Source organism: Molossus molossus, unplaced genomic scaffold (assembly GCF_014108415.1).
Source record: "Molossus molossus isolate mMolMol1 unplaced genomic scaffold, mMolMol1.p scaffold_m16_p_11, whole genome shotgun sequence".
Taxonomy (NCBI): domain Eukaryota; kingdom Metazoa; phylum Chordata; class Mammalia; order Chiroptera; family Molossidae; genus Molossus; species Molossus molossus.
In genome coordinates this window covers 22334827-22347419 of record NW_023425346.1, presented here as the reverse complement: position 1 = coordinate 22347419, position 12593 = coordinate 22334827, and the positions used below count along the sequence as shown (strand labels likewise).

At 34.9% G+C, this 12593-nt stretch overlaps 1 protein-coding gene and 1 non-coding gene across 6 annotated transcripts in view; one reads left to right on the top strand and one right to left on the bottom strand.

Moving 5' to 3' along the window:
* Positions 1-12593, bottom strand: part of SPOPL (speckle type BTB/POZ protein like) — a 61768-nt gene that overhangs the window by 46145 nt on the left and 3030 nt on the right. The window contains exon 1 of one of the 5 annotated variants that reach the window (XM_036253583.1): positions 5451-5464. The exons of the other annotated variants lie outside the window; for them this stretch is intronic. The gene's annotated coding sequence lies outside the window, so the exon portion shown is untranslated. Of the gene's footprint in view, positions 1-5450; positions 5465-12593 lie in introns of those variants that run through there. 5 annotated transcript variants of the gene reach the window in all.
* Positions 3648-3838, top strand: LOC118625952. Its single transcript, XR_004958796.1, has one exon. It is a non-coding gene; the product is annotated as a U2 spliceosomal RNA (small nuclear RNA).

Here is a 12593-nt window from a genome sequence, read left to right as displayed (position 1 = left end):
CCATCTTGACGAGAACTGTCCATCTTAAATGTAACCCTTTCCACAGAACTTTTAGTAACCAACCTATGCCCCCATACCATTTTCCTCAGTAAAATGAATTACTCCCTAGCTACCAAGCCCTTTCATCATGAATGTCTCTCACACAGAATTAATCAAATGTATTGTAGTTATTCGTACAGTAATTCATAAGATCTTACTTCACACTTAAAACTTTACTCTTAGACATATTATTTCACATGATCCTCTACACTACTCTGTGAAGTAAGTAGTTAATACTATTTTACAGATAGAAAAGTTGAAATGCAAAAGCAATGTGCTGTTAGGTCACAGAAGTTGGAAAAAAAAAAAAAACACCAGCAAGGAGTCATAAATTAAATCCAGGATTTAACTGAAAATACTATTATTTTTCTGGAGAAGAAGGAACCCTTGTGTATTGTTGGTGGGAATGTAAATTGGTGCAGCCACTATGAAAAATAATATGAAGCTTCCTCAAAAAATTAAAACTGAAACTGCCTATGACCCAGCAATTCCATTTTGGGGTATATATTCAAAGAAACACAAAACACTAATTCAAACAGATATATGCGCCCCTGTGTTCAATGCAGCGTTATTCACAAATAGCCAAGGTATGAAAGCAACCCAAGTGCCTAATCAATAGATGAGTGGATAAAAAAGTTGTGGTGCATATATCCAATGGAATATTACTCAACCAGAAAAAAAGAATAAAATCTTGCCATGGCTGGGTGGTTCAGTTTGTTGGAGCATTGTCTTATAGACCAAAAGGTTGCGGGATCAATTCCCAGTCACAGTCAGGGCACCTACCTAGGTTTTGGGTTCAATCCCAGTCAGGACACATATAGGAGACAACCAATCTGTCTCTCTCTCGCTCGCGTGCTCTCTCTCTCTCTCTCTCTCTCTCTCTCACACACACACACACACACACACACACACACACACCCCTGAGCCTTTCCCCATGTCACTTCTCCAGGTGAAGTATATCCTTGCTTTCTTTCTCCTAAGTTCCAAGGTCCCTTCTTTTGCCTCTCTAACTTGTCCCCCACCCCCACCCCCAGCACACGCAGCCCAGCTGGCTCACCCTTTTTACCTCTATGACTTTCTAAATTAAATAAACTTGCTTGTATTTGAAAAAAGAAATATCATAGTGAGTACTAAAGGTGACAAGGTCTGTAACATACTTATAGTGGTGTCGGCATAGTTAGTTGCCAACTCTGGATCCACTATTATTAATCCTAGGCATTTTTCAAATTCATCTGAGTCCTAAAACATTCACCCTATAGAAAACCTATATTCTCTCCCTCTTCCTTTTCCAACCATTTTTGTTATAGGAAAATGTGGCTAAATATTTGTTTAAAACTTTTGCCCCCATAGTTGTATTTTACAAAAATAAAAAATCTTTTGCTTTCATTCCTCTTTTCCTGCTCATTCAGCAATGGCTAAAATTTTTTTACTTAAACTACTTAAGACTTCTTTATCTTGCACAAACTCAATCTGCTACAATTCCTTCCTCACAAGCCTAATGTGCCAATGAAAGGAAACAACAAAATAACCACTTGCCAAAGATCACAGTTGTAATAATCACTGAAAAGTCTGAAAGATATGCATCAATTTTGCAATATCCTCTAGTTAACCTCTAAAAATCAAGAATCGTCCCCCCAAAAATTCTCACTACTCTAAATAGCTCATTATGAAACTACCATCTACTAATTTATATAAGAAGTTATCATTCATTTTCTGCTTTACCCTTTGAAATACATGTCTAAGTAAAATTAGGGTAATTAAATTCATACTTTGAAAATACAATTGTGTTAAAGTAACAGTTCCTTTTATTTATTTTCAAATCACTTTTTTTGTATTAATTTATTTTTGTTTTAGATGTTTCTCCCTTCCCCTCCAGACATTGTTATCTGTGTCCATGGTTATGCATATAAGTTCTTTGGTTTATCTCTACCCTCTCCTTACCCCCTCTTCTAAGGTTTGTCAATCTGAACCCTACTTCTATGTCTCTGGGTCTATTTTGTTCATTAGCTTACTTTGTTCATTATATTCCACAAATAAGTGAGATCATTTGCAAATCACTTTTTTAAAGACTATAAGCAATACTCCTTGTTCTAGAATTCCAGAACACTGGAACAATTTCACATTCACCTAGCATTTACTGAACAAACATTTATTAGGTACCTAAATAGGTCAGGCACTAGACAAACACAGATAAGCTCAGAGAGGCAAATACCTAGCCAAAGAAGATAAAGTAGAATTACTAAAATAATATCCTTTTCTGACACCTGTGATGGATCTAAAAAAAAGGAGCTGAGCTGGAAGTAGAGTTCTTCCAAATCCCCACTCTTATTCCAGATCACTTTTCCATCTTTTCAAACTTGTCTGGCAATTGCATGAGTCCAATGTTATATTCTCTTAATGTCTTCTTTGTTTTCATCTACCCTCTCTTCCAGTTAGTCTCCCATACACAGGACTTCAGCCCTTGTCTCCATTGTCTTCCTCACTATTCCTACCATTACCTTGCATAATTTCACGCCTGTGGACTTCTGACCTACTAGCACAATTCCTTGACCTTTCTGAATGATCTCATCCACTTAAATTTTAACAATCTTGTTCAAAGATTCTGACTTGAAGCTTATTACCTGGAACAGTTTGACCCACTATGAAAATAAATCTCATTATATAATTTTTTATAACAGAACTTATTCCTGATGTTATCAATTTAATCCCCAACATCTCTTATTACCAACACTTCATTGAGTCTTTCCCATTCTTCTTAAGTAATCATCCCTATTATAACTTTACTGCCATATCAAACCAAAACCCAAAAATGCATCATTTCAAATACTCTCTAGTAAGCAAGCTTAACATTTCACTCCCTTTCTTTTTTACCACAACCATTCTGTAAACCCTCCACTCTTCATTAATATAATCACCCACTGTCTGCTCCTTTATTTTCATTGCTGAGCAATGGTATAGAAAGTATTTTTTAAAAAAAGCAAAATAGCAACTTCTTAAGTGTATACTTTCATTAAATACATACTTCTGCTTTTTAACTAACTGCTGTCAAAGGTTTGTTGCACAATAAGTCTTACCAAATAAAGCAATAAATTAAAATGGAAATTCTGTTCCTCCGTTGTACTAGACTTATTTTATGTGCTACATAAACACAAGTGGCTAATGGCTACCATAATGGAAAGTGGAGATTATAAAACATTTCCATCAACGCACAAAGCTTTAACAGTACTTCTGTACACATTCTATGGCAGGACTGCTGGGCCACTATTTCAGCTCACATAACCTATACTTCCCACAGGCACTATCTGTTGCCATCCTTGTGACTTCATGAATCTTGCAAGCTGCAGCACGAACATTAAACAACGGGCTGGTACCAAAGTGGTCAATAAGAGCAATGGCATCAAATTTATCTCTTACCATCACCTGAGACCAAAAGAAGTTAGTTGCCCCTAGTAATTTGTGTCCTAGCCCACTTCCAATCATGGAGATCCCAACCCTAATACTTCATTAAAGGAAGGTGTTGGTCACACTGTATCTGAGAAGGGCTATGGAAAAAGCGGTGTACTTAGCAGATTCCTTTCACATTTCATCACTTGTTAAAGATAAAACTCATTGCTTCTCAGGCTTTTGGTTAAGATCAAATATAGTATCTGTTCTTATCAGTTTAATATTTGATATATCATCTATCCAAAGACAATGTATTAAATGAATCTTTGGAACTAGGAGATAAATTAGGAGCTTGCTCCATCTATTCCACGCATCAACCTGGTACTGCAGTACTGCCAGGAACAATGCACCAAAAAAAAAAAGAGAGAGAGAGAGAGAGAGAGAGAGAAAGAACTCATTACTGCACTTGTATCTCACCTATCACCAGACTAGACGATGGCAACAGCTGGGAGTAAAAATCTACCAAACTATTCAAGCTCATTTTAATGCAACAATTAATAATAGTTTTTATTAAAAATTATTTATTTCAGCCTTGGCTGGGTATTCTCCCACGCACGAAAGGTTGCTAGTTGATTCCAGGTCAGAGCACATGCCTGGCTTGCGGGCTCAATGCCTGGTAGGGGGCATGCAGGAAGCAGTCAATCAATATTTTGCTCTCACATTGATGTTTATTTCTCTCTCTCCCCCTCTCCCTTCCTCTCTCTCTCTTCAAAACAAAAAAAAGACTGAACAAATATTTATTTAAAATAATAACAATAATCATTTTAAAATCTTTAAAAAAGTATCTATTACAAATGCTAAATAAAATAAAAAAAGGATGCTGGAAAAAAGAAACCAGTACTATCCTAGGCAAAAGTAGGATAAACCATTATACTTGGGGAAAAAATAACAGGGACTACTACTTTTTGGACCTCTAAATTATAAAATCTATGGGGAAAAAATGACAAAATAGCATACCTTAGGGTAAACAGTAGTAGGGAGCTATGGGTCTATATCATTACACCCTGTATGTCCATAACCATTAAAATGGCTTAATTTTCCTTAAAGAAAAAAATTTTCCACATAGCTGCATAGTTTACAGAGAGTGAGGGAGGGAGGAAGGGAGGAAGAGAGGAAGGAAGGAATTAAGAGAAAAAAGAAAGAAATGAAGCAAAATGTTCCAGGAAAAGCAATCTGTAAAGAGACCCTGGATTTTAAACCAGCCTTTTCTGAAATGAAGTAACACATAGTCAAACCAGTCTTAATGAAAGGAAGCTATTGCCATCTACCAGCCCCTACCTCTCTCACAAGGAAATGCTTTGTAAAATAAACTGAGTTGTTCCTGTTCCTCCTTAAGGACATAAATGCCATCTCAGGTCCTCTGCTGATGAGTTAATAACTCCAAAATTCTTATGACTAGTAAAAATCAGTAAATAAATATGAATATGTAGAGCACATGTATTTATCAAACAGCTGTTCTACCTTGGAAGAGTGCTTGCTGTGCAGCAGTATGAAATGAATTCAGATACAAAAATATTAGCTACAAAAAGGCATATAAAATGTTAAAAAGGGAAAACTATAGGCTTATCTGCAGTTATGAATCTATATGTGTGTGTTTAATGGATGAAATCAACAACTAATCATGATGCTCAATAGGTACAAGAATGGTGATTCCCTACATATGATTCTAACAATCTACATTCATTGAGGAATGTGAAGAGACTGACCACAATCCTAACACTGAAAAGAATACACAGGCAGAAATAGTTTTTGTATCCTTGGTTTACACTACACAATTTGATATAAAAATACATATTAGCAATACTGCCTCTGTGACACAAGGAAAAAAATTCATAAGTAACAAGAAATATAAAAACCACATGCTGTGGGCCTATGGTAAAATTTTCTCAATTTCACTTTCAAGTTCTAAAAACTAAGTAAGCTCTACTGTGTATACAGTATTTCCCTTATTTAAGGAGTAGCAAAACCTCACAAAATAATGAATGAATACAACCTACAATCTAGGTAGACAGTCAAGTAAAAGCAAGAACATTTCAGCATTGTGTAATTAAAGTTTTGGTAAAATGTTGCAAACTCACTCAATAAAAGAGTCTATAAAACTCTTCCTCAGCTTGCAAAATCTTAAAACCTTTTCCATGTTTAGTGATAGTTGGGTAGAAATGCACCATTTGTCACAAAGCCAGTGAACTATACAGTGACAAGACAACCAGAATTAGCAGATGGGTTTTGTGAAAATAAACATGCTATCTCTATTTCTTTCCCTTGGTGTGCACACGAGTGGGGTATAAGGATATGAGTGGGAAAGGGAATTATGTTTATTTTGAAAAACCAGCCCATCCACAATGCAGTACCCCTTTATACTCACCAGGAAGGCTAAATAAATGAGACAGTATCAAGCAAATGTTACAGAGTAGTTGGAACAAATGGAATTCTTATTCACTACTATGAGACTATATAAATTGGTCCAACCACTTTGGAGAGCACTAGTTAATATATGCTAAAAGTAAACATAAACACACACTATGGCCCAACAATTCCACTACATGCTATATGTCCTAAAGAAATGTATACATGTACACCAAAAGGTACATACAAGAAAGTTCTATAGGGGCACTATCCACTGTGGCTCAAAACTGGAAACAACCTAGATGTTCATCAACAGAACGGATAAACTATGGTACAATAGAATAGTATACTAGATAACAATGAGAATAAGCTACTGCTACATACTACATGGATGAATCACATCAAAATAAATGTTCGAGGTAAGAAGCTAGATACAAGAGTGTACATGATATATGGTGCTATGTCCATGTCCTTGAATGTATCATATACTTAGATAAGTTTACTTAAAATTAAAAAACAAATATTTAATAAATAAGCAACCATGATGGCTAGATATTAGTAATAAAAATCCTGTTCTCAGTGCTGTGTTACCATGATCCTAAATTTGGGACAGAACACTTTTTTTAATATTCTCTCATGCTAATTTAAAACATTTTTATTTTAAAACAAAGAATGCTATAATAATAGAATGTAAGAGCCAAATCCTTTTTAGGAGGAAACACTAATTTGATAAAAATGTTAACACCTAAGTTCTCTCCCTCCACCACACTCCTTGATCACTCAAGCTTCACCTCCCTTCCATACGTCAAAAGATCACTTTTTTCTGCCACTTACTTAAGTAGAAACATTTGAAAAGTAATGACCTACCCTACCTAGCAGGGTAGTTATGAGGATAAAAAAAGTGTGCAGCTCTGGCCAAGTAGCTCAGTTGGTTAGAACATCATCTCGAACAACTCCAAGGTTGCGTGTTCGATACCCAGTTAGGGCACATATAGGAATCAGCCAATGAACACACAAACAAGTGGAACAACAAATCTGTCTGTTTCTCTCTTTCTCTAAAATCAATTAATAAATAAAATTATTTTTAAAAGAGTATATATAAATATTTCAGCACTATGCCTAAGCACTCAATGACTACAGAGGATTAATAAACCCCAAATAGTAGGTCTTCCAAGTCAAGAGCTATTTCCATTTCATTAATGTAAACACAAAACCTGGTATTTAAGTGTGGGTCAATAACTATTGTGGAGTAAAAGAGTGATGTGAGCTCAAAACAGAAAAAGAACAAAATATAAAAAAGGCAAAAGTGAGAATGAGGAAAAAAATCAAGAAGTTCAAAGGAAGGTCATAACCTATTTTTGTTATCTGGGTATATAACCAGATTTTTTTTAAGTCTCAAGATGAGGCAACAAAATTATACACATATAAAACCACTAAAATAAACAAAATCTGCCTCAGTACTACTTTTCTTCCTTATACTTCACAATGCAGAAGTAGGATGTTTTAACATGTTTCTTTAATATCGAAACCCTTTAAAAATATTTCTGAATGGATTCCTTATGAAGTTGACAGGAATCAGAGTATATTACAAGTTATTTTTAAGACATTCATCACAGCACATCAATATTCTGACTAAATATGTCATAATAGAGATGAAGGAAAAGCAGATTTCAGCTGAACCTTCATAGGTATTATTTTTATGAAAATAAAAATGCACTTTAGCCCGGCAGGTGTGGCTCAGTCGATGGGGCAATCATCCCATGGACTGACAGGTCCTGGTTCCTGGTCAGGGCACATGTCCAGGTTGTGGACTTGATCCCCAGTAGGGGGCGTGCAGGAGGCAGCTGATTAATGTATCTCTCTCACATAGATGTTTCTCTAAAAAATCAATAGAAACACTTTTTCAAAATAGAAAAAGTATTTTCACATTTTCAAAAATTCACTTTGAATGCAATCAGAAATGACTAAATCTGTTTGTCTGCCTATATCCCACTTGAGCTTCTCTAACAAAACTAGACATAACTGTACTGCCATGTTGAATAACTAGTTAATTAAGGTTCAAACTAACCTTAAGAGTTGCCAACAAAAACGTTTAACTAAATAAAGTTCAATTTATTTTTTATAGCTTCCTGTGTTGATAGTTTCCTTGACAATTTCAGGGTAAATTTATGTTAAATTTTGTGTCTGGTTTTGTTTTTGTGTCATAGGATGAAAACTATTTATCTTTCAGGGGAATTTTCCACTACAAATATTAGAAATTATATCCAAATTACAATGAAAAAAATGCCTTGACAACTGCACTCTTTACCTTAAAAATCAATTATTTGGGGGCAGAGACAACACAGGGAAGGAGGAGTACAAGGGTATTTTAAAAAAAAAAACTTAAATGTGTTTCAGAAACCATACCGAAACAGAAAACAAATTTTCCTTAGTTAACGAGTCTCAAATAATATTTAAAAAGAATCATACCACTTTTCAATTTAACTGTAATCTTTGAGATCTTGCATTATTAATATAACTTATATATAGATATAAGGTTATTCTAATATGTGAGTGAAACCCTTCTTTTTTGGTTCTGAGTTGTTATTCCCAATTATTTTTATTCCTATAGCTTATAAAGGATAAAAGCAAATTTTAGCACATTCATATTGTACAGATGAATTACAGTATTTCCACCATACTTTTGCTTCGGGTATATAAACAACGTATCCCAACCATAGTTTGAAGTTAATGCAATTTTATATTTGTAGGTAATTTTTTTTAATCTATCTTTTACCTATGTAAAGTTCTGTTTCACAACACAATTCAGAATATAATGCTAATAATTATTCTGGAAAAGAGTGCCCGTTTTTAAAAAACCATAATAATATATGAAAAGCATACCGTTCTTATACAAGAATTCAGTAAGATTTAAAAAACTAAAAACCAGAGAAAGGGAAAGAGCAAAAAAATATTAAAGCCATTAAGAACTGAAAAAAAAAAATTTTAAGTTATAATTTTCTTAATATAAAATTTAAGCAAGACTGCCTTAGCAGATGTTTCTACAATAACACAAAGAAGGTATTTCAGAAGCAAGTTTTGATAGAGTCCACCCTCTTTTATTTTAAAGCAGATGTCTCCTAGAACCATTATTTACTATTTTTAAAATCCATTTTAGTATCATTTTCCTTTCTAACACACTATTTTTTTTATAAGACTTTGATCTTACCAATTAAGGTTTTGCCAGCTATAGTTTTCTTCCGAAAGTAATCCCTACAGATGAATTGTTTTCTATTATGGTGCAACAGATAAGTCTACGGATGTTGAGACACTGAGATAAAATAGCATTTAAGGTATCAAGGGACTATTATTATTCTGCTGAGCCCAAAACACCATCATTGGCCATATACCTGAGGTTTAGCAGTAAACGTTGGCAATTCTTACCAAGGCCTTCATTTTCAACTCTCTTAATTTGAGGGGAAAAAAAATATGTAAAATTTCTCCCATTAAAAAAAATAATCACTGCCCGGCCGGTGTAAGTCATCAGTTTCATTCCTGGTCTGGGCACATGCCCAGGTTGTGGGCCCAATCCCCAGTGGGGGGCATGCAGGAGGCGGCCAATAGATGTTCTCTCTCATCGATGTCTCTCTCTCCTCTCCCTTCCTCTCTCTCTAAAAATTAATAAAGGAAAAAAATGTTTTAAAATAATAATCACTGAAGCATAACTGAAATACTATTTAAGTAATACTATCAATTCTTTAATGATTCTGTAAGTATAGGTATAATATATAAAATATAAAGCTAACCAGCAAAAATAAAATATCACCTTGAACAATAAATACTACAACAAAGATATTTTTAATTTTCGAAGATATTCAAAAGACATCTCCATGTTTGGTGACTACATAAGTGGTGGTAACATTAATTAAAACAGTAAACAGAAAAGATGTACAAGTTCAAAAGAAAAATTCTTGCATGGCATAGCCAACCTCACTAACCTGCTATCCATAGCCATAGTTCCTTGCATTTGCATGCTTTCAAAATACCTAGAATATAATTTCTTTAAACTCTTCTACCACTGCATCGCCATCTCCACCTCTCCACTTGTCTTTTGGAAACACTCTACTGAAGTGTCATTTTCCTTAGAAAGACTTCCCTAATGCACCTTTTCTCTGTGCTTCCAAAGCAACCTGAATAAACTGCTATGACAGCTCTGATCACACTATAACAACAATATTTAATTTTTCATTGCCCCTAGTCTCTGAGGTCTAATAACATTCCTAAAAGTCTAGTATTCAATGCCTGACAAAAAGCACTTAAAATACATATCCTGTTTGCATATGTCCTAAATGGATGAGTTGTAGAAATAGAGTTTGAGATGCATATAAGAGTATCCAGATGGTGATAAACAGAAACATGAGTCTGAGCTCAGGAAGGAAGATATGGCTGATGCTATAGATATAAGTTTATTCTAAATTTAGGAATATTGCTTTGGCAGATTAAAACAAAATTCATCAACAAATAGTTTATAGATGGACTACTGAGAAATATATAACTTTTTTCACATTGCTAAATACAATGGGTACTTTTTAGTTCCCAACTTAATTCATTTCTCAGCTTCATTCAACATAAGTTGATTAGCCACTCCCTTCTTTTTCAAACAGTCTATTGCCTTGGCCTCAGTGATGCCAAAGAAATTTTCCTCCATCCTCTTCCTACACCTTCTCAGTCTCCTTTACTCCAATCATTTTTCCATGTTTAAATATTGAAGATTCATAGAGGACTATGTCCATTTATCTTCTCTCTGTATACTTTCTCCTTAGGCAATTCCTCCCCCCACCTCCCACACAATGACATCAATTAGAAGCTATATACTGACCATTCCCAACTGTATTGTAATAAATACCCACACTCTTCCCAGAAACTACAAAAAACTGCTTCTTTCCCTGTAGTCCCCTTTATTAGGTACAAAAACCACTTACCCTGGAAATCAGCCTTCTCCTCTCCCTAGACCTCCAAATCTAATCCATAATCAAATTCTATCAATTTTACTTTGCAAATTTGTCAAATCCAACTACTTTATCTCTATCATCACCACAGTGGACCAAGATTCCATTATCTCCTGTTTAAACTGCTATAATAGCCGAACTCAATTCTAATCAAAGTGGTCTGTGGACCAATACTGCTTCAAGAACTATTACTGGTCTGAGACAAGTTAAAATGTAAGAGGAAGCATTTAGAAGTTTTTATAGCAATTTGACACTGCCACAGCATTCATTTTATTGTGTTACTAAAATACCAATATGTATTAGAAACAAAAACAAAACAGGTCCTTAACCACAGATAATTTTGAGTAGCACTGGCCTAATTGGTCTCCGTTTTACAGTTGCCTCTCCAGTCTGTCCTCCACAGAGCAGCCAAGTGATATTTTTAAAACAAAAATTTAAGTAACTTACTCAGCTGTTTACATTCTCCAGTGCTTCCCATTTCTCTTAGGATTAAGTACAAAATGCTTAGCAATGACTGACCATTGTGACCTGTTCCAGTATCATTTCACATCACTCAGTCTCAAGTGCTAAGGTCCGGCCCCTACAATTCTGGAAAGCTGAAAAATCACCAATAACACTTGGGTAACTCCAGTTGATTCTTCAGGTGTCAGTCTAAAAGTCACTTCTTCTGAGAAGCATTCCCTGATATACTAACAGGCTTTCACTGTTTATGATAATGTTCCTTTGTGGCAGTTATCATACCTGTAATTGTAATTTGTTTAATTATTTATTTAGTTTCTTTATTCCCCAACAGACTTTTGCTTACGAATACAGATAACGCTCCAATCACGTGTCACCAGAGCTTAGCACGGTAACTAGCACAAAAGCAGTTGTTTAATAAACTTTTGCTAAGTGAATAAATCCAAGTTAGGTAACAAAAGAGTGAGCAGGACCACCAAACGCAAATTCTAATCAATATCTAGCCATAAAAAAGACTTAGGATAAGTCTGGGTACCAGGTACTTTACAAAAGTTAAATCTTTTTTACTTTCCTAAACCTAAAAAGACAGGGATATCTATTTTAAAGGAAAAAGAAAAGAAAAAGATTTTTCAAAAAGATGAAGCACTACCCGGCTGGTGTGGCTCAGTGGTTGAGCATCAACCCATGCACCAAGAGGTTGCCAGTTCCATTCCCGGTCAGGGCACATGCCCAAATTGTGGGTCAAGTGCCCGGTGAGGAGCATGCAGGATGCAGCCAACTGATGTTCTCTCTCATTCATGTTTCTATTTCTCTCCCTCTCCCTTCCTCTAAAATCAATAAAGACAAAAAACAAAAAAAAAAAACAAAAAACAGATGAAGAACTTTGTCTAAAGTAACTAACAAGGAACTGGAAGGTCTGAGAGGTAACAGGCTCTACAACCATGTTTCCTGGCCCCACTGCTTACTTAGCTGTATGATTTTGTGGGTTGTAGAAGTTAAGTAATCTCTGTTTCTCAGGTTCCTCATTTGTGAGACAGATATAATAAAGCTCTCTTCAAAGGATTGTTATGAAGTTTAAAGAAGTTAACATATATAAATATTTGAAACAGTGCTTGGCAGTGTTTTATAATATAATTATCTTTAATATTACCCGTGTTCTCTGTATTATTATTCTCTGATGAAGCTTTTGTCAACCAAGGTTCTGTAAGAATTAAGCCCTACAAAAACTGAATTAACTATTTCCTTAGTTCTCTCTCTCAAGGATGATACATAGCTAGTACACTTTTAGGTGCATAGGAGAGGAGTTAATCCATTACA